The 23573-nt window shown below is 33.7% G+C and overlaps 1 protein-coding gene and 1 non-coding gene across 5 annotated transcripts in view; one reads left to right on the top strand and one right to left on the bottom strand.

The window, feature by feature from the left end:
* LOC106669294 (octopamine receptor beta-2R) overlaps positions 1–23573 on the bottom strand; it is a 293096-nt gene that overhangs the window by 233790 nt on the left and 35733 nt on the right. For 2 of the 4 annotated variants that reach the window (XM_014398660.2, XM_014398662.2), the window contains exon 2: positions 3328–3365. The exons of the other annotated variants lie outside the window; for them this stretch is intronic. The gene's annotated coding sequence lies outside the window, so the exon portion shown is untranslated. The remainder of the gene's footprint in view (positions 1–3327; positions 3366–23573) is intronic. 4 annotated transcript variants of the gene reach the window in all.
* Trnah-aug lies at positions 18639–18711 on the top strand. The gene has a single exon. It is a non-coding gene; the product is annotated as a tRNA-His (tRNA).

The following is a 23573-nucleotide window of genomic DNA, read 5'->3' as shown; positions in this document are numbered from 1 at the left end:
GCTAAATACGCCGCTGCTCTACCACTTGAGCTATCGAGACTTCGATCCACTGGGACACCAACTTCCCACTTCAACCTACGTTTCGAATTTTCCCTCCTTTTAATTATAATTTAAAAATTTCTAAATTTAATTGTAAACAATGTTTTTTAAAGCAATGAATCAGCTTATGGATTTGGTCTAACTAATTATAATTACTTCTTAATTCGGTTGAGGTTTAGTTATAGAATATCTAAACATTTTATTTTTCAAGGACTAGTAACTATTCGTTACGTTTTGATCAATTTTAATTTTTTCCGTTGAAAATATTTGCACATTGTCCACTGATTTTGCACTACGTTACCGTCCATTATTAAATTGATGTGACGCTATCTGAAATAGTGTTCTACGTTATTTGTCTTAAAATAGCGTCATCATTAACGGGCGAAAGTAATATAAAAAACGTGTTTATTTTACAGCTAATATTTTACAATTCCGACTCCTAAAAATGTTTGTATATTTAGTGTACTAACTTTCAAAAACTTAAATTGCCTAATTAAACTGTACAACATGGACAGCATTATATTCAGGGTTAGTTACCCTTACTGAGATTGTTCAGTCCTGTGTTTTCTGGCAAAAAACGAATCCTCCCACTTTGGTACCGGCATTCCTCCTGTCAATTCCCTGTATATACAGTCTTCATTAAAGCTCTATTGATCCTCAGTATTTTTTGGATTAAAGCGCGGCAGTCATTGAAATAGACACTTTCATGCTTGAAAACGACTCCCGGTCTACTCAATATGTAGCACAAATGAAATTTCTCGCAGATGTGGCTGAATTTTTTCCGATAATCTGCTAATTTTTAGGAAGGGAAAACTGGAAGTGCTTTTTATGATACCAAATATAAATACAGCGAACAATATTCCCTTCCAACACTACTTCTACTTTCACAGCAGATTAACAGCAATATATAGAGCTTTTAATTAGGTCTATTCAAAGAGTAAAACAAAATTCTGCATTTTAATAGATTGTAAAAATATTGTTGAACTTATTAGAAACTTTTCTATTAGTTCTAAGTGTAATAATTATATCATATTCGTTATTCATAAGAAGATATACGACCTTAAAATTATTAGTAAGATTATTGTGCTATGTTGGGCCAAAGGCAATGATGGTTTTTGACAAAATAAAATTGTGGATAAAATCGCTAAAGATGCAATTCCTAAAGAAGATTGAAAAAATAATTTTTTGTAAAAAATGTGTAATCATCTTTGGGAAAAAGAATATGATTCCTCAATCGCACGGAGATACTATCGGTCATTATTTCCAATTAATTAGGGTTTTTAGTTGAGATAAAAAAGTCAATGGCACGAGCGGGATTCGAACCCACGATCTTCGGCTTGATACGCCGCTGCTCTACCACTTGAGCTATCGATCGAGGTCACGATAGCTCAAGTGGTAGAGGAGCGGCGTATCAAGCCGAAGATCGTGGGTTCGAATCCCGCTCGTGCCATTGACTTTTTTATCTCAACTAAAAACCCTAATTAATTGTAATGTATTAATTGGTCAAGCGGACCACGAAATTAGTGAATTTAATTATTTCCAACATTGCATAAAAAACCGTGGTTTGCAGATTGAGGAAGACGTAAGGACTTCTATTCTGTTTTTTTCAGATTGAAGTCTAATCACAGTCTTTGGGGATCTTCATAAAATAAGTTGGAGAGCAACGCCAAATTTTCCAACTCGTGACTCCATATCGACACCTCGACATATAATACTAGAATGCATTGCATTTGAACAGCAAAGGGAACAGCTTATGAATAACTTACACAGAACAGACAATATCATCAAGCACTTTAGTTTAGAAACACATTTAGCTTCCAATGAACTAATTGTTTTTGATTTGATCTATAATTTTTTTTTAAATCCATTAAAATCTCCTTCTAAGATATGTATAAAATGCTTATGGATAATTTATAGAGACAGAGTTTTTTGGAATGACTGATATAGGGGTGGCCCGGCGGCAGGCTGGGTACCTCGGAGTCCGCAACGGCGGGAAATCTCGACTTGAACCCCCGTCTGGAGAGATTTAAATTAAGTCAGCACAAGCACATCCCTCAGATAAAACATAGCCCAAGTAAGTTAAGTACCTAAAAACCTCTGCTTCCCGTTTGGTGTGGAGTGTCTCGTGGGTGGCCGGGTGTCCGCCGTCGGATCTCCCTTCCAATTGTCTCACGACCTTCCTACTTTCATTCATTTCGCAGGATATCGTAATGATACGGCATAAAAAAAATATCTGTATTATTTACAAATGAATAGGAATGACAGTTAGCTAGAAATACAGAAACTTTATACTACCTACCATTCAATAAAGCCACGCAGTAATGTAAAACAGACCCTTTGGCTGAACCAAAAATTAATTTTCTAAGAAACAGGTATAGAATTTGGTTATAATTAGTATATACATATATGTACAAAATATGTAACATATATATTTTACACTAACTGTACTGTAATATTTTAGTTTTTCCTAAAATTGCTAAGCTAAGCTAAAACCTTATTCTTAAAACGTTTTGACACTTTTCGTCCTAAATTTAATTTAAACAGAATTGCTAGGTAATTAATGTGTGTTGTTTAGTGTACGGTTGTTCAACGATTTGTTGAAATTGTGAGAAGCGGTCATGAGCGAAGAATCGTTAAAAAAAACTTTTTCATTTTTTCCAAGTTTCAACCTTTAGTCGGATCATTTTCATGGACTGGGTGAAAAGTCGTGGGGCGTTTTTCAGGGGACATTGTCTGCCGGCCCTTCCAGTCTTGTTTCAGTTAGGAGGAGAGAAGCGTGAAAATCTTCATGGGTTATGTGTTCATGGTTTTTCTTTTCTTTTAATAGTCTTTTGGCAACCTTTGTTCGAGAGGTTAACAAGCTAAGAAGGCAAGAGTAATATGAGAGCCGGTGAAAAACATGCGCAAAAAACGAAGAATTTTCGTTCAAAGCTCAGGGGGTCGGTGATCAAAACTTGATGTAAAATAATAAGTTTTACTAATACATATAAACTTAACTAAAATTTTATTTACGTAAGAGTGTATCTATGTTTAAAGTCATTAAATAACGATGTCAATTGGTTCAATTGAGCCTCGTGGGTTGGTCACACCTTGTCTTGTGCGGAGGTAATAGTTCACAGTCAAATAGAATAACCAGAGGCTTCTCCGTGGCCCTAATTATTAATTCTTTGTATAACAAATGAAATTTAAGCAGGTAAATGCCGAGAAAAACTTCTATAGAGTCCAATAAATTTATGGATTGTTAATTTTTATAAACATTGAATATCTAATGAAAAGAGTAGTCCTTACCTTTGAATTTCTTCCTTGGATCCAAACAACAATTATTCCTGCAAAAAAAATCGTTTTAAGTTATGAAAACAAATATTTTATACATTTTATACGATTCGCAATATTGCACAACACATCCGTTCCGACTGTTAATGATTTAAAACTACGTTTTATTCAAGAAGAAGAAGATGGCCAAGATTGACTGTTAACATCAAAAGGCAAAGTGATCATTAAAATTTACAAATTATGCGTGCCGGAACAAGCCGGTGCCTTTTAAACTTCGCGTCCCCCTTTCAAAATAATTCAATGGGCTTGGCTACTTTGTCTTCAGCGAGAATATGCTCAAAAAAGAATTGGCCCATTTTACACTCAAAATTGTTTTCATTGTTTCAGTTTAAAATACAATTTTCGCGAAACATGCAGTCCCTTTGATAATGATGTCCTTGGAGTTTGACGATATATAATAAAAGGTTTGTCCAGAATTAATACATTTCAGTTAATAATATTTTATAAATAACTAAAAACTGCCCCATGTCATATAGTTAATTACACCTAGTCCTCTCAGATGAAAATCTAATTAAGTTCATGCCACTACTCAAAAACATTAACATATGTGTAAAAATCTTCTTGCTTATTTCATTTCCGACATAAAGCACAAACTGTTAAGTAATTATCTCCCCTTAATGCCTTTTTATTTAATTACCTTGGTTTTATAACAGCTACTTGATTAAAAACAGGCAATAAGTGTTCAGTGTATTCATCATTTCATTGTTAACATAAAAATAAATTATTAGGGCGTCGGTGGCCGCAACGGTTTAGGCGTTGACACGGCGCTCATCACTGTAAGGTAAAGGTCCCGGGTTCGAATCCAGCGGCCCTGCATTCGAACCTGACATACTTACAAATTGTCTTTTTTTTTTTCCAAAAAGACTGGTACCTCGAGGGTTCAAATAACCTCGTAGTTATTCAGATATCGTGAGATGCGGTCGGGTGTGATGTAGGTTTCAGAAAAACATTTTCTTTATCGTGCCAACGTTTCGATCTTTTATTGAGATCATNCTGTGTAGATGTGTCATTATTGGGAGTCAGTTGAAAGTGCCAGTGAGATACTGATGTTTTAATAATTTAATAATAATAATTTAATAATTAAATTATTATTTGTAATTATAATTAATTATTTAAATTAATAATTTACAGAATTTAATAATAATAATAATAATAAATTATTTGTTAATCTTCTGGTAATAAAGCTGTTTGTTTAAAATATTTCATTCAATATTGATTGAAATAATAATAAATTGAACATTTTCAGTTTACTAAGTTGAAATAACATAAAACCAAATATAGGCTTTTGTCGCAACTTGATGTTTTTTTTATTTTTGTGAAAGGGAATGCCACTCTTTCCATAGAAGAAAAACACCCGCGATGATACTGTCAGGGAGAGGATGTGCCAGGGGCGTTTTGCCAAATTTAGAGGTGTTTTTTTGCTCTGGTAGGAACATTTTGGACGATAGGTACTGACAACTAACAACTTGAAGTTTTAATTCGTCAAAAAATACAAGAAGAACTTGCTAATTAGGCTTTCTGTATAAATAGTTTCAGTCTATAACACGATTAAGATAGATTAACACGAGAAAATATATTTTCGCAGGTACGTTAAAAAATTGTAGTCCTTATTTGAAAAACGAACAAATTAACAAACGTGGACTTGATATAAAGACGATTCGGTTGGTTTCAAGAAATAATAATTAACAAGTACAATATACCAAATAAGTGAATTTTTTAAGTAAAAGCTGCCAGTATTAGAAATGAAATAGTTCTTCTCCATGACAAAGCAACGGCTCGTATTTCGTTGGCTTCGTACTACCTCGCCTACATCATCTCCGTACTTAAATACCAGTTCAGGTTAATACGTAATTATTCAATAAGAAAATATAAAAAATGAAATAAAATAATAAAATATAAAATAAATTAAAAAATAATTTATGTTACTAAAAAGTTTCAAACCAACATGATAATCTTTTTTAAACCAATATTGTATTCAATGTTTGTATAAAAAAGTAGTAATTATGGGCTAATTTTCATAATGCTATGCCCGAATTATGCCAATTAAACAAATTTACATTTAAATCTGAAAGTTCAATTTTGAGATTTGTTGCACTCATTAAAAAAATATATATATAAACGTGTTTGAAATGTTTAATATTCTGACATATTAAACCTCATACTGAGAACTGATCTGCAAGTATTTATATTTTTACTACTTTAAATAAATTTATTTCAAAAGTTGTGGGTTTCTGATATTATATGCCAAGAAAAGGTCATATATAAACAAAACATTTTTTTTCGTATATTGATGTGATTTGATATCAGGCTTAATATATAACTGCATATAAATGTCAGCAAAAAAGATATTTAAAAAATAATATAAAATCATTCAGTTTCTTTGTAAAGCGTTAGAGAAATCTATCGTCTTTAATTCCTGCCATAGAGGAGGACTTAACGTAAAACTACTCGTTAGTTGTCGCGGAAGAAGGGCAAGCCACTTTGCAATACATTTATATATGATTATCAATTAAAATTCTAAGGGCCGGGCCGAGATTTGAACCCAGAAACGCCTAACGTGACAAATACTAGCAATACCCTTTGGTATCCATTTCACCATTTTAAAATATTTAGAAGGAATTTCACGGTTAACAAAAATAAATATTTACTTACGATTTTAATAATTATGGTTTCAATTAACACAGTATAAAATGGAGAAGATGTAACCCGCGTGATCCCCTTATGCTAACCTAACTTCCTGGCTGAAGGAGCTGATTGTTTTTATTTCTTTCGATATCGGTTTGTCCCTGATTTTTTATTTAGAATTTTCTATACATAGATATAAATTTCTCTTTTAAAAACATTTCCTAATTAACGTTTTCTAGAAATCTGTTTTAATGAACTCCTACGACTAGAATTTGAATGAACTGTAACAAGTAAATGCAATGGTAGTGACTAATGACTTGCACAGTCGCCCGGAGAAATCACACAATAGTTGCACTCTGATGTAAGTATAGGCACTCATTTATCACAGGTTATCACTTAAGTTGAGATCACGAGACAACCATAATTTTAGTTGACGTTAAGGACTATCAAGAAGCTGTGGGACTTAGGGATTGGGATTTTGGACGACCGGTGAGTGCGATGTGGACTTTGTCATATACGGATTTTACACCATGGGAATCAGAAGAGATGTCGTCTGAAAGATAAGATTGCGACGAAGTTTTTTGGACTGGGAGGATTAGATTCTATAGGAGTTCGCTGCTTTGGCTGAGCTCCATATTTTATTATATATATTTCTTACAGTATGTTTAAGTCTATTTGAGCAAGGTGTTGTGGATCATTTGTTATTGAGGAGTGTTTTTAACATTCCATAGTGAATAGAATGAATGAGTTGGTAGATTCATGTTATACAAATGATGATTCTACCCACAGATTTGTTGTTTACGATGTGGATTTCGTGCATTAAACACTCGTCATCAGGTTGAGGGAGATACAAACACGTGTGAAACGTTTAATAATTTCTTCACGTTTCAGATATGTATTTGGATTTCACGTGAGACGCTTGATACTCTTCAAGAGTGAACCCGTTTATTCTCCTCTTCTTTAGCAAGGATCAAGGTCGGTAAGGTGCTCTAGGGACGAAGGTAAAGGGTTGCAGTATTGTCTGTAATTATGAAAAGGAATGTATTGGGACTATTAGGGAGATTAGCAGTATGTAGAAAATACTATATAGAAAAGAATAGAAACAACAAGATAATTTGAAGGGATTCCTGCCCAGACTGGGTGGATGGGTTAGTATGAAGAACCGTACGTTACTCAGAAGTTACGGCCGGCAAGGTAGGACTTCAGGTCTCAACTTAACGTACATTAAGTCACCTCACAAGTACGTAGCTTCTTCTATACCTTTCAGATTACGCAGAATTCCAGAGACAATCGAATGTTTGCGTAATGTCGAAATAGAGCGCCGGACAGTACTGCTTATTCTCAAAGGAGGAGGCGATAACTTTAACAACGCTTTGGCATTGCTGAACTGTAAAATGTAGATGTCGGAAACGTAACATGGATAAATTCATGGGAATATAGTCAGGATAATGATGTTGTAGGAGTTTTGCAAGTATGTATCCCATCAAGGGGAGGAGGGTTATAGGGCTCATGATATTTGAAACAAACTTCCTTAGGGTAGGAAAGTAAAAGGTTATTAGGACAGATAGGTAAGTTGGAGAAGGGCACGTTTAAAAAATTTGGCTGAAAATGTTGCTGAAATTGCGTAACGAAATAATTAATTTTTAAAATTTAATTTTTAAAATAAAAGGTTATAGTTTACTGTTTTAAGTGTTCATAACAGTATATTTTATTGAAAAATCTGGCAATATTGAAAAATCTTATTGCAATGCTTGTCATATTGAAAACCATGATATTTTTAAATGTATTCACCACTGCCCACACATTTTTAGAAGTTTAAATATAAACATATTTAATTAATTTGAAGCAAAAGTTGTTTACCAGGCTTTCATTTTAATTTAAAAAATACATCAAATTACCTGGGCGTTTGTATTTACGACAATGAGTGAATATAAAACAGTGATGTATTATTATTTGTATTTATACAGAAATAACTGTGTAAACGTTACTGTAAATTTGATTTGGTTCAATTTTTCACAATTGAAATAATCTTTAGAAAGTTAAATTAGACGTTATAAATTTAGTATTGATTAACTGTTTGACCACATCCTAAATTATGAGTTTATTATAATTTAAAAAACGTTATTAGTAGATAATATGAAAACTCAACTTATTCGGATGGTATTAATTCTTAATGTGTCAATTAAATTCATTTAATCACTCTATTACCGGATCCTTCGTAATTGATTTTAACCTATTTGTTAAAAGAAATAGGACAGGAAGAATATAATTTAAGAAATAATTTAATTGACACAATTTTAAAACAATTTGTACATCGGAATTTTTCTACTTTAGGTGATTTTATTTTTAAAATAATTATTTAGCTTGTTGTTGGTAGGTACACTGTGGATTTATTTGGACAAGGTGCAAGTATTTAAAAATAACTTCTGGCCTTTCACTGATGTAAATATAGGCAGTATAATTTTCAACAAATTTTTGACTGTTTATTTTTTAATAATTTTACATGTTTCTTTAATAAGAACACTAAGAAAAACGTGTTCATGTGTTCTTCGTATGATGTTTAGTTTCGCTAACAATTTGTAATATTTTTACTAATTCTTTACCGTAAATGGGAAAAAAAGCAAAAATGATCGTTTTCGGCCGGGTAGCAGCTTGGCTTATTTTCCGTTTTATCTATCTAGTAATTTTTCCCTTATCCCTATATTTGATATTTAACCTGATTAAAAACGTGATTAAAACATGCTAAGTCAACTAAAATATATATTCATGCTATTTAAAAGATTATCTAACCAAAGTTTCGCGGGTTTCAAGAGTTCTCGAAATACTGCTGAACCGCACTCCTTCCAACTACGCTAAAATATTGTACAGTCGAAACCTGCAGTTGAAAGCTGGAGAAGGCGATTTCTACATTTACGTCCTGAAAAATTGAAATATTCATTCACGTAAATAAATATATTCACATACAGTACTAATGATTATTCGGAGATGATCCCGCTCGTGCCATTGACTTTTTTATTTCAACTGAAAAGCTTAATTAATATTGTAATATATTAATAGGTCAAGCGGACCACGAAACTAGTGAATTTCGATCTTTATTGAGATCATCTTCAGGGCTCAAAGTGTTTGTTTTCTGCGTAATTCTGCCATTCTTGTCTGTCGTGTTGAGACTGCAATCTGAAGATGATCTCATTAAAGATCGAAACGTATTTTTCTAAAACCTACGTCACACCAGACCGCATCTCATGATCTCCGAATAATCATCGACTAACGGTCACTAATCACCAAACATTTCTACAGTAATAATCATGTATTCACCGTCTTAAGCTAACTTGATTGGTTCGACAGGGTACGCGATATTTCAAATAGACCGTGTGGCCGTACACACTTAACCATTCTCGCAAATAAATACGTTCAAACAGTTTCGTGTTCTTCAGGGTTTTTGATATACCATTGACGAACCCACTAATTACACTGCAAATAGATAAAACACCAAATAACTTAGACTATATCGGTGTGTTTGTGGGTACTCGATATTTCATTACAAACATACCCAAACATACTGTAACGTTCGCGCTACTAAATACATTCACTCAAATTAATTTCAATTATATATAATATGAATATAATTTCAAGAAATTTAGCATTTATGGATGCTGGTGTTTCATAATTGTTAGTTTATAAAACGATTATATCTATCTAAAGTATAATTTATGTGATAATTTCATTATAAAGTTACACACCGATAACAATCGGATTAGTTATTAGTTTATTACTGTTTTTAAGTATTTGTCCATGCTGATACTTGTGAAGGAGTTTGTTTTAACCCTTCTAATGTTTGTTTCGCTAACAATTTTAAGCTCGTCCGAGTTTTGTTGAGCTTCCGATTTTTCTTGAGCCGCGTGTAAACTTAGGAGCGAAGTTCTTGGAGGGTTGATTAACTTAACGTCGGTCCTAAACCTCGTATTAATTTATTTGCCTTTCTGCCCAAGGGCGTTTTTCCGTTTGCCCCGTTTAATTAACAATTCTTTTATAGCATTTTAGAACCGTTCAATATAAATTTCTTTACCAAGCGGTCTGAACCGGATCGAGCCCGGTCTTTTAACTTATTAGTTTTCATGCGTTTCGAATACAAATGCCCCTTTATAATGGCGAGAGGGCTGCGCACGAATTTAATGGAATGTTCCATCTGACGACACTAATCGTATTTTCGCTGCTTTAATTTATAATTGACCTTAATCCAAAACACGCAAAACTTCTATTTTTTTCTCAGTGGATATTCAAAAATTCAGAAATGTCTCAGAAAAAAAAAATACTGCGGCGAGTTACGCCGTTTAACGAAACGACGACGGAGGCGTTATAAAACTGTTTCTTCCCTCTTACTGACTATTAAAAGACTTGATACCAATTGACCTCATGATGCAGTCTAGACACAAGGTCGATGATCCTATCTAAAAATAAAGAAAAAACTAATGCTAAAATTGAAAACTTTGATGAAAATTCCATAAAGAATTCTTGTCTGTGAGGAATGCTCGTGTTAGCCTGTGCGTTAATAACTTGGTCCTGGCTTGATGAAAACGACCTTCTACAGGCCATCAAAACATTTATTGGATGCAATAAATCACCCAGCGCAGTCTTACAATCACGGGAACGATTGCTTCCGCTCAGTTGGGCCCGAAACGTAGAACGAAAACCCTGTATTGTTTTAACAAATATATAACTTTGGGCCGTTGTTAATAAGAAACTATACAATTCAGTTTTGCCATTAGAAAAAGGGTGAAAAAAATAGTTGATTGATAATGATATATACATATCAACTGATATATATAAACAAATAGAGAGCGAGAGAAAGAATTAAGAGAATAAGAAATAAAGAGAATGAGAGAGATAGAGATAGAGAGTGAAAGAGGGAGAGAGAGAGAGAGAGAGAGAGAGAGAAAGAAAGAGAGAGAGAGAAAGAGAGAGAGGGTGAGATACATTATCAACTAACCTAAAAAACGTTATGCAGAAAATAGAAACAAATAATTTAAACAGGATGTATATAGACAGTAAGATAAATAAATACATAGACAGATAGAAGGAGAGAGAAACGATGTGTACAACCATGAAACCAATTAAACTTTAGGCAATTGAGAAAAAGTAATTCATGAAATATGTTGATAGGTAAGTTAACAGGTTGAAAATGTCAGTATGTATATTAATAAACAGATAAATAAATATATGGATAAATAGAAACAAAGAGTAATATGGAGTAGCAACAAAGAAAATTTTAGTTCATTTTGAAAAAAAAAAAAGCTAATTGATTGAATGAATATTGTTTTCTTTAAATAATCTCGCCAATTTAGGCAGAAAACGCCCTTGAAAGATAGATAGATAGATAGATAGATAGATAGATAGATAGATAGATAGATAGATAGATAGATAGATAGAGAGAGAGAGAGAGAGAGAGAGAGAGAGAGAGAGAGAGAGAGTCAAAGTCTCAGATAGAAAGATGAGATAATGTAAGAAATAGAAATAGCGAAAGTTAAAAGAAAGAGAAGGGACAGAAAGAGAGGGAAAGATATTGAATGAATAGATAGATAGAGATAGATAGTCAGATAGATAGAGAAATATAGAGAGTGAGTGAGAGAGAGAGTCAAAGTCTCAGATAGAAAAATGAGATAATATGAAAAATAGAAATAGAGAAAGTTGAAAGAAGAGAAGGGAGAGAAAGAGATAGATAGATAGATAGATAGATAGATAGATAGATAGATAGATAGATAGATAGATAGATATATAGACAGACAGACAGACAGACAGACAGACAGACAGACAGATAGATAGATAGATAGATAGATAGATAGATAGACAGACAGACAGACAGATAGATAGATAGATAGATAGATAGACAGATAGATAGATAGATATAGAGAGTGAGAGGGAGAGAGAGAGAGAGCGAGAGTCAAATTCTCAAACAGAAAGATGAGATAATATGAGAAATAGAAATAGCGAAAGTTAAAAGAAAGAGAAGGGACAGAAAGAGAGAGAAAGAGATTGAATAGATAGACAGATAGATAGATAGACAGATAGATAGATAGATAGATAGATAGATAGAGAGAGAGAGAAAGAGAGAGAGCGAGTGGGATGGATGGATGGAGAGACACTGAGATAGAGAAAATAGTGAGAGTGAGTGAGTGAATGGGAAAGAAAAGTCGATATTGAAAAATTTATGAAGATAAATAATGAAAGTGTGGAACTAAGAGCGTCAAACAAAGGGATAAATGACGAGAATGATGCTCAGAAATGCAAGAAGAAGATGAAAGAGAGATTTTTACCAGAGGATTATTTATTTATAACAAATAATTTAAAAAAGTACTTTGTGCCAATTAGCCAATAATAAGATAAATAAGTCCTAAAATATTTGTGTACATGCATTTATTTATTAAGTAAATTGTTCATACCAGACCAATAGTATAATAAAATAAATTTAGACCAGATAATCTCGTTTTAAAATGAATATACTGAAGAAGGTGCTAGTAGGTGAAATTAATAATTAAAATGTTTGATTACTGGATGTACAGTTGTTAATGTCAAATGTTTTGTATTTATATTTAAAACGATTTTGTATTATCAATTTACACTAAACAATTTTTAATTAGACAATTTTAAATTCGTAGATATAATTAAATTTAAATTAGCTAAAATTATAGTAAAATAATTAAATATTTCATGTATTTTTAACAACAATGGTGGTGGGGAAGTTTTTAGCTTCTCTAATTGTTCAATTAATTTTATTTCAACGTTTATAACATACGAAGAACTAAGATAACTTGATCATGCTCGGAGGGAGAGTTTCATAGTTGTGAAGTCCAAGGCGAACCTTTCAATTCACGTCCTATCGTGTGCCATTAGACATTGCTGACCAACTAGGTTTGCTTGAGTTTAGAAGTTCGCACGAAGCCCAAGGGCGGCTAAAAGTGGAAACCCGTGGACAAAAAGGCTTGATTTGGGCTCTTTTTGCGAAAGGACATAGACGGGACGCTCTGGGGACTTGAACTTATGATTTGTCAAATAACAGGTCCAAATTATATTAAAAGGAAAAATAAAGTATTAGCAATAATTAAGGATTGTGGGTACCTAATGTTATGTTTAACCTCATAGAATAACAGTTTGGGCCATCAATAAAATTATTTCTTCAAAAAATCATTTGCATGTTCAGGGAAGTATTTGTTAGATGCCTCGGCTAAATTTCTCTTGAATCAATGAACAAAAAGACAAATACTGCGTATTTAATATATTTCGTCAAGTTTTACATCTTTATTTTTTTGAGGGGAAAAAATTATGTAGAGTACACTAGAGGCCCAGTTCAACTTTAAAATTTCAAAAACGACCCTATACATCCATAGACATTATTTTAAAGGAATTTTACTCTTAAAACAATGATGCAATCGGATTTTAAATTGGTCCAAAAATTACAAAGTTATTGGCAAAAAGTTTGAAGAAAAAAAACATCCATTTGGTTTGCTATTTATTAATCATATTTCATGTTCGAACTGCCTTGCGTAAAGATACAAAGATTTGCCCTATTTAACGACTCTTCACTGGTGGTCAGAGCGATAGAATAATGGGAGATGGATTGACAAACTTTCCATCCTTTCCCACAGTTCTTCAACTGAGATTGCTGGATTATTATTGGTAAAACGTTGTTTTTGAAATGGCCCCAGTGAAAATCGCCACGTGGACTCAAATCGGGTGACCGAGGAGGCCAACAGACGGGCCATGAAGTCCTATCCACCCATCCTGGGAGAGACTATTCAAATAACGCCTCACCTGCAAAGAATTGTGTGCAGGGCATCCACCATCGTTGTTGCAGAGGACCATCATCGAACAGTGTTGGTAAAACCTCCCTCAAAAAATGGACGAATTGAGAATCATTAAATTATTTTATTAAATAAGGCCCAATGAACTTATTCCCCCACCAAACGTTTATACTGTACAAAATTCTTGGATTTTTCTCTGTCCACGTTCAAAAATTCCAACGGTTTAGTATCCCATTAGAGGTGAACTTGGATTCATCAGTCCATAGGACGTATGGAAATGTTTTATTCGTCTTCCCAAATCAACATTTGTGCAAGGAACGTTAGACGTATGTCATATTTCTAATTTTTTTTTTTTAAACCTAACACCCTTCCGTCATTGTGGAGAGAGGAATTCGGATTTTCCCGAACAAACTGTAAAATATTCAGCTCCTCGTTGAATGCCGAGTTTATTGGTGATGGACAGTTCAATATAAAATACGCGAGAAAGACAGGAAATAGAAGGAATACACGCGGAGGGCCGGCGATGACCTCAGCTGCTTGTCGGCCCATAAACGTTCAACTTTATATATATTGGTGGTGGAACAACAGCAGAGCCGGAGCTCCTCATATTGAACACGAATAAACTTTTTTTCTGTTTAGACTGGGGTGATCAGGAAATTTCTGGGAGTAAAACTGAACTGCACGACGCGCAATACGACCACTATAATAAAGCAGTCGTACTATCAACTCGGAAAAATGTGTTCTTCGGTTCTTTTGGAATGGAACACTGAATGTAACGAATAGGTACTATTGTAAAATGTATTTCTTCCAGGAATTAAGAATTGCTCTCATAATGCTAGTTTGACAAACAATGACAGAATGTAAACAATATAGGCAAACTTTTTGTCATAACTTTGTCATTTTTTCACCAATTTAAAATCCGATTGCGTCATTGTTTTCAGCGTAAGAAATCCTTTAAAATGATGTGTTAGAATTTATAAGGTCGTATTTGAAATTTTGAAGTTGAACTGATCCCTGAGGAGGAACCCTGTTTAATTTTTCTCCAATGAAATGTAAAAATTTGATACTAGTCTAAAAATATTAAAGATTTTTTTTATAGCGACATGGGTTTAAGAGAAATTCAGCTGGAACATCTGAAAAGGACATCCTGTATAGAATCTCTGTTTTTTTCCTGCATGTCTACGTTTACACATTCATATTATCCTTGTCCACCGTACAATAAAAATACAAATATATAAAAATAGAAAAAGAGGGAGAACAACAGGAGTGATTGTGAGATATACGGGAGAAGATAGAGAGATATATATAGAAAGACAGATAAAACAGATAAATATAGAACAGAACCATGTATTATTCGCATTGTTCGTTCGTAGCATCATTCAGTTCTCCATTTAAGTAAAAACTGAATGGGAAAATTGAGTTCGACACGCCGCGCGGTTAAAAAGATTAACTGCTACGGAAATTTAGGGTTCACCGGTTGATGATCAATCCCCGCTTCGAAAACACACCAATCATACAGAAAAACAACTTCGGCCAGTTACACACGAATGTTCAAAAGTGGATAAATCGATACAATGATTTAATGATAGCCAGTGCAAATATTGTTAGCCTCTTAAATCAACTTAGTCGTAAGTAGGTGAGATTAGACTAATGCTAGCTTATCAAGATAAATGAAAGTGTTTTAATCACCTCTTTTTTTTAAAATAATTTCATTAATTATTATCATTGCCGGCTCCTCACATATTCTTAATGTCGAGCTTTTTAGTTATCACTACTAAATTATATATTATGTATACAGTAAATGTTTAGTAGATAATATTCCTTGCTGTCAATTATGCTTAACCCTTCCGCACGTGGCTATATGGTCGCAATTCGATATTACATACATTTCTACGTATACACATTCACGTTGTTGCAAAAAATGCCTAACCCCTAGTTGCCTACACCGTACACTACACATCCATAATCAAAGTGCGGGAGAGAAACTACGAGTTTACGGGTACTAATGAGAACAAGGTAAGTAAGAATAAAGTTTCCAAGATAAGGTCTGATCAAGTACAATCCAAACTCAAAAATTTTTCCCCGCAGTCGCTGTTATGGCCTAATATTTTCCTGTCGCCGAAAGATGTCTTTTTCCGGTATTCTTGCAGTAGGAGCAGATATAATACATTTTGTCGTGACTATTTCTCCACATGGGCGGATTGCTTTAGTCTTTTACTGATAAGTATGTGCCGTGGTTTAATCGAGTATGGCCAATCCTCAGGCTGAGAAACACTATTCTAATTATTTTTAAGATTATCCATGGCCCACGATGTCACCGTAAGTTTTATATCATTCAGCTTTTTTATCTCAATCATTCAGTAAGTTTGACAATTATCACAACTTATTCTTTTCGTCTCTTGTTTTATTTCTGCTGGGATAATTGAAATTTCTCGCTCATGTGGAGGGTTGCAGCTTTCTTGGCAGCTTGATTAACACTTTATTATCATCAATGCCATGCTGATCTCACGATTCTTTTCTTTCAGTGTGATTACTTTTTCATCCTGGATCAATTGGTCCATGGATAATTTAGTTCGGATCGGTGAGATTGCAGTGAGCGAGTCCATGAAGTTAACAAACTTTTCAGGAAGATTGTATAACTCGCTCAGCGCAAATGATACGGCTGTTAATTCAGCTGTATGAATGCTGGCCGTATTAGGAAGGAAAACCTCTCTTGTCTCCTTCCAGGTGCACTGCAGAGCCAAATTCCTCTATGCCCTTCCAGCCATCATCGTACACAAATGTAGCATGTTTGAATTTATTAATATGTACTGAAAATTGATTTAACAAAAAATTAAATAAATAGTAAGTTGAATATAAAATAAACTTTTATATTATTAATTTATATAATTAATAATTAATTTAAAGCAAAAATATTGTATACGTTATATATTCCTTCACTCCATTGATTTTTTGATGTAGATTAAAGTGGTCAAATTACTTTTATCTAAATTGACTTTTTATTTATCGTTCTATACGTATAAAAAGAAAGGGTTCAAAGGGTTGTCCCACGAGAGTACAACGGCTAATTGGATATAAGACTTTGTAAAAATAGTGGCCAGCTGGTAATTTACGAGCGGGCCAGTAATTTGCTCTTGGAACGGTATAACATTGGCTTAGATGACTGTGATCTTAAAGAATTGGAAGGGGATTTAATAATGTACAAAACGAGATTGACGGGATGAATGATGAAGTAACGCTCGACTATTTATCCCGTGTACATTTTTCAAAGACCCTCATTGTAAAAAATTTTTAAATTCTTCATGAAATTGGAGTGATTTTGTTTCATTGAGTTGTTTCCGCTTTGTTTAGTATAATAATCCATTTACGTTTTAGTGGTCAATTGTCCATGTTAATTTTTTCAATTAATTATTCTTTTTATGTAAGGTCTTGGTTGAGATAAATCGGATTCCCGCTCGTGACACTTTTTTATCTCAACCAAAACCTTACATAAAAAGAATAATTTGTTTAGTATGTTTTGATTTTTTGAAACATTACTGATAGACACATAATTTTATTTTATAATCTACATATTATCTACAATATTCATTTTGGCTTGTTTGGTGAAAATATGGAGTCAAATATGGAAGCCCTTGTTCCCTTTCTACAGTAAAACGCAGTTGAACTAATGGAAAATGAAATATTACAGGTTGAGCTCAGCAGTGGTTGTTTACATTACGTATGACACTGCACTGTGATGTGAAAACTTGTTAGCGAGGAGATACAAGAATAATAAGAGTCAATTCTAATCATAAAAAAATATAGACAACAAGAAAATTTCTTTTAACTGCAAGGATATTTTAAACAAATGACTTTTTCAAAAGAAAATCCAAGATGAATTGTTAAATTCCTAGTTTTAACTCGGAGAAATAGATAAAAGGTAAAAAATAAAACACTAAATATATAAAACGCGTTCTAAATAGAAATACCAATAGAAAAAGAGCCTTTTTCCATTAGCAAAGTCGAATAATTATGAAATTTACAAGGTAAATTAAAGCAACTCCGCAAACTCATCAATCTAGTTCTAGTAACAAATTACATATAGAAAGGTAATACAAAGGGTTGGTTGAACTTCGGTTCTTTCTAGAATTAGTTCAAATTTTCGATTCATGAGAGCTAAACAAAAATAAAACATTTCTGTCTAGTTCTCATGAATGAAAAATGTTTGAACTAATTCTAGAAAGAATCAAAAAGGTCTAATTTATCTAAAGATCTTGCAACGATTATCCAGAAAGCGTGACGAATAGGGGCTTAACTATTTCAAATGGAAATATACTCATCAATGCTTTGTCTCTCTCCCTCCCCCATTCTCACTCTCTCTCTCTCTCTCTCTCTCTCTCTCTCTCTCTCTCTCTCCCTCTCTCTCTCTCTCTCTCTCTCTCTCTCTCTCTCTCTCATTAGGTCATTCTCAGTAAAAGGTGCAATAACATTTTCGAGAACCCGTTCAACATAAAACGAGGTAAAATTATCAAAGATTTACAGAATAATCTTAAAAATCATCTCTTATCTAGTTATGATTGATGTTTTAAATTTAACTTCTTTTGTTGTTTTCTCTTGTTATTAGCTTTTTATATTACTATTTAGTGAGAAGTTTTATTTCTAGATTTATGTTGGCAGTTTATAATTCATGATTTGTACTGCATTTTAATGAAAGGTATTTTTGTTCACTTATTTAATTTTATTAGTAATCTTTCAATTGATTAAGGTTTTTAGTTCAGATAAAAAAGTCAGTGTCATAAGCGGGATTCGAACCCATAAAGAGACAAAAAATGGTTAGTAGGGAAGTTGGTATCCGAGTGGATCGAAGTCACGATAGCTCAAGTGGTAGAGCAGCGGCGTATGTAGCCGAAGGTCGTGGGTTCGAATCCCGTTTGTGACACTGACTTTTTTATCTCAACTATAAACCTTAATTAATTAAAAGATATTAATCGGTCAAGCGGACCACGAAAACTAGTGAATTTATTAGTTATTTCCTTTTTAATTGGCCAATTATTATGTAAATTAGAATATTTATTGCAATAAGCAATTTTAAGTAAATACATACGTAGTTCCATGTAAAACGAATAGATGGGACATATTGACCACAAAAATAAGGTTATTCGAAGTAATTAGTGTTTAATAAATTTATTTAGAAATCGTGAGATGCGGTCTCGTGTGATGTAGGTTTCAGAAAAACATTTTCTTTATCGGGCCAACGTTTCGATCTTTATTGAGATCATCTTCAGGGCTCAATAAAGATAGAAACGTTGGCACAATAAAAAAAACGTTTTTCTGATACCTACATCACACCAGACCGCATCTCACGATTTCTAAACAAATATCGATTAACGGTCACTGATCACCACACGTTTAATAAATTATAAGTAGAGTAAAATTAGTAACCGTTGACATTAGATGTAACAGTCCTTGCTATCAAATCTTGTGCGATTGATAAATAAGCGTTCATCATCATCATGAACATCATCATCCCCCTTTCTCACTCTCTCTCTCTCTTTCTCTCTCGTACATGCAAACTTTATTATTTACTCTCACCCTTTTATTATGTCTCCTCTCACACTTATTTTCTACCTGCATATTTCTTCAGTCACTTATCCTGTGTCTCTTTGTTTCTTTGTTTCCCCCCTCACCCTCTCACTCTCTCTCTCTCTCTCTCTCTCTCTCTCTCTCTCTCTCTCTCTCTCTCTCTCTCTCTCTGTTTGTGTGTGGGTGACCATTTGTTGAATAATAATATTGAGACATTGTTTAAAATATGCTATTGTCATAAGATTTGATTTTCATCCGATTAGAAAAATAAGGGATTCTATATGTTAGTATGCACTTATAAAAGTTGCGTAAATAGCGTCAAGGGTAATTTTTTATTTACGCGCTCAGCAAATCAGTAGGAAAAATTTTAATCCTTAACATTGGCCGTCCTCGGTCGGGATCCGTTCTTTAAAGGTCACGGCCAATTTAGCACATAAATTTTAATATTGACCTCTTACAATCAACAAGCAATTAAAACGACTGTTTTTTTATACACCCTAGTAGGTTTGTTTGAATATTCCTAATTTATTTGACACTTCGGCTATCCTGATGGGTTCGCCACTGGCGGCGGTGGATTTTTAGCATAAAAACAAATAATCATTTCCAGCTATGACTAGGCAGCAGCATTGATTGAATTGACAGATTTTTCCCAATATTGTCTGCGAGTGATTAAACACGTGTTGAACACTGGATGACTTTCTTGGTCCTTTTACACTGTCGGGTTTTCGATGTTCGTTATTTCCTCCAAAATTCCTTACTCAATGTTCATTAAATTATTTTATTTTTTTAATTTATATTAAAATCTTTAATTTAAATTCCGAAAAGAACTGCATTCTGCTTCTTTGGAATTGTTTAAACATTTCAGTTTTATTTGTTCGGAATTTTTCGTCCTTCTTACAGATTTTTAGATAAAATTTTTCCCATGCATTTTAACCAGTATTTTTAGGTCCAGTTGTGAATTAGCGCATATTTGAAAGATATGTAGAAAAACAAAAGCAGTTCCTATTTATTAGACACCCTAAACCTACCATCCTTCTTACAGAAAAGAAACTGGAACACAATAGATAAAAAGATCATCTTCCCAAATACCCTCCCACATTCCAGACAGGCAAATCCAAGAACACTGGCATACATTGGTAGAGCAACTCAGTCATGCTATGGAGGAAAAGTAATAGCTATACTGCATGGACGTGAAATGTGCTTTGTAACGATTCACATGAGTCAATTGAGTCAGCTGCAAGGGAAAAAGTACAGACATTTTGAGTTTTATCTGGATATAAATGTTAAAAACGGAAAAATAAGCCGAATTGGAGGATCCATCAATGAAAACAATATCACGACAAATGCCTCCCAGGAGATTTAATATGCGCTCCGCGTGTGGTTGTTGGTGGCCTAAACGCTAACTATATTATCATTGGTAGTAAAAATAAGAGGCAATTATGATGAAACAGTTTCATCTCAAATGTTATTAATTTAGAAGAAAATGGTGTAAGAAATGGGTATAAACCCAAATATAACCTCACTAATACTTTCACAAAGAAAAGGACCCTTAGCCTAAAACTACCCACTTTAAAAAATATAAATTTCGTTCGGGAATAACACCAGATCAAACGCTTTCTTTGAAAATTCATATAGAAAAGCAAAACAAAACCTATAACAAAAGTGGACCAAAGATTTTTAGTAAAAATACCATATACATAGAATAATAGCCTACTAGGAAAATGCAGTGTCGATTAAACCTCTGCTCTTATATGGAGCCTTAGTATGGTGACCAAAAACTTAGAAAGGAAAATTCAAAATCAATTAATAAAATTACAAAGATAAATATTACAGAAGAAATGCATACTTGCTCTACATAAGCAATGGTGATACTCGGTTTGTCAGTATTTCATACATACATCAAAAGGTTAAAAAAATTAAACGAAGCATGCTCTAAGAAAAGCCAGGGTACGGTTCATCTACTCGTTCATCTAGCCATTGTGTTTTGATCAAGATAAAGTCGTAAAAGATTTGCGGTTCAAATAAACATGTAAATAAGTTAAAATATCCGAGAGGGGTATGAAGAATTTAAAAGACAAATTTCATTACGTTTCAATTTTTATATATTGCATACGAATTAAGCTTTTCTGTTATAACTTTCATTTTTGTCATTTGGTAGGCTTTTTTTACGGTGTTAGTTATTTTGGGATCTTGTGTAATATAAAAATTTGAGTTTTTTTTAATGTGTGGTGTTTAGTCCACCATCCGAAATGTACAATCAAACACACTGATGACGAATTGCCAAAATGACTGACAGACCAATACGGCGAGGACAGATAGAAAAGATAATTGGTGACAATCAAAATTACAGGTTCGTCAACCTGCAGACATACAAAAAAATTTAACAATAAAACTTATTTATTAGACCCACTGTACAGATTTTCTGGTAGTTGACTGTTTAGTTAGGCACTTCCTTTGCATTAAATTTTATTTGAGTGTGCTCATCCAAGTGATTCTAATTTGTTGATACCTGCCCTAATAACCAATTGTTATATGCTGCCCAATTTCCTTCCAACCTCAAAGTGGGCCAACAATCAGCAGAGTGTTTATTCAGTATAATGTACTTTGCTGACTATCCACTCGATGATTGATATGAAATTAGTTTTCTTGGTTATATGTACCGGTGATTAGTGACCGTTAATCGATTTCTAAATAAATAGTTATTTGTACCCTCGAGATCTGTTGGTTTTGAAAAAAAGCCTGTTTGTAAGCATACTGGATTCAAATGGAGGACTGTTGCATTCGGACCCTGGAACTTTACGTTACAGTGATGAGTAAACGTTGCAGACACCGCCAGCCCTCAAATCAACTTGTTATGTTAATTGGGATTTGCCTGGGATTACCAGACAAAGTGGCTTCTTGGGCGCAAGTTAACCGACAATTATAATACACAGATAATAAGACTGTCCATTGCAGCTTTGAGCAAGCATAAACATTGGCTTGGACAGTGGACATTGAAGATTGTATTGGACAGATTGCACACCGCCAGTTAACCAAACAGTTTAGTGGACCTAATGCTCAACCAGAGTAAACTCTCAGCCGATAGATTTGTCTGGTGTGGTGGCCCTTAAGCCTAGTACGCACTGAGATTCTTAGAATAGATTCATGATTCGGGGAAGAGTCAGGGTTGCGTAGATTCATTGTTGCGATGCAGCCCCGACTCTGCTCCGCGACAAAGAACCGTGTCCAGACCAAGATTCAGTTCACATTCATCAGTGCCTGCGAAAATGACGGAGGAAATGACGGAGGAAATAGCTCTCTCAGGAATTTCCCTTGCTCTTTTTTTGCATTGAACGTAGTGAATCCAATCGAAGGTGCATTAAAAAACGCCAAAAAAAAAAAAAAAAAAATAGTAGGTTCGACAAATATTTCACGGCGGGAATCTTTTGGACACGTTGACATTAAATGGTGGCGCAGGGTTCAGACATTTTTTTTTTATTTCAGAAACACTCACTACAACGTAAACTAAACAAATGAAGCAAGAGCGCTTGTTCCGATTCACGACCGCACTGGCAAATTTTGCGCGACATTGAATCAAAGAATCCCACATCGGATGGGATTCAAGAGTCCGAAAATTCTAGCCCGCCACACACCAGATTCATAGCAACAATGAGTCGGGGCAGCCCGGACTCAGGCTAGACGCAGCCGTGACTCTCCGGAGATTCAAAGAGTCGACTCAGAGAATCTCAGTGCTTACTAGGCCTTAGAATAAGTATGTAAATCAAATTTAGGATAAAATTGAATAAATATGCTGAGATCAGCGCCCTTGGCATCTTGAGCTTGGTACACAAGAGTCCAAGTCATAATATCAATAGGATGTGTGGTATTTCATCTTCAAAATGGTGCTGAAAACGGATTAAGTTAAGCCTGAAATAAACATTTTTTTCCACACTGATTCAAATTACAAAACATTTGACATTTGTTCATTTTCAGCAAATATTTGACTGACAATGGCGATATTACAATTTCAACAACCACGATGTAGCATGATACAAAATACCTTTTTTTTTTTAATTTCATTAAATTTATACATTACTTTTTAAATTTAACTTGTTGATCGCATAAACAAGAATCTAACAAAATTATCACGAAATTACCGATAAAGGAGGCAACACGCTCTTCGTAGTTGACCTCTTGCTGAATACATTTCTCGAATATTTATAGTTGTGTTAATACATA

The sequence above is a fragment of the Cimex lectularius genome, unplaced genomic scaffold (genome assembly GCF_000648675.2).
Source record: "Cimex lectularius strain Harlan isolate CLEC.00 unplaced genomic scaffold, Clec_2.1 scaffold35, whole genome shotgun sequence".
Lineage (NCBI taxonomy): Eukaryota > Metazoa > Arthropoda > Insecta > Hemiptera > Cimicidae > Cimex > Cimex lectularius.
The sequence above is the reverse complement of the archived record's forward strand: the minus strand, read 5'-3'. Positions and strand labels throughout refer to the sequence as shown.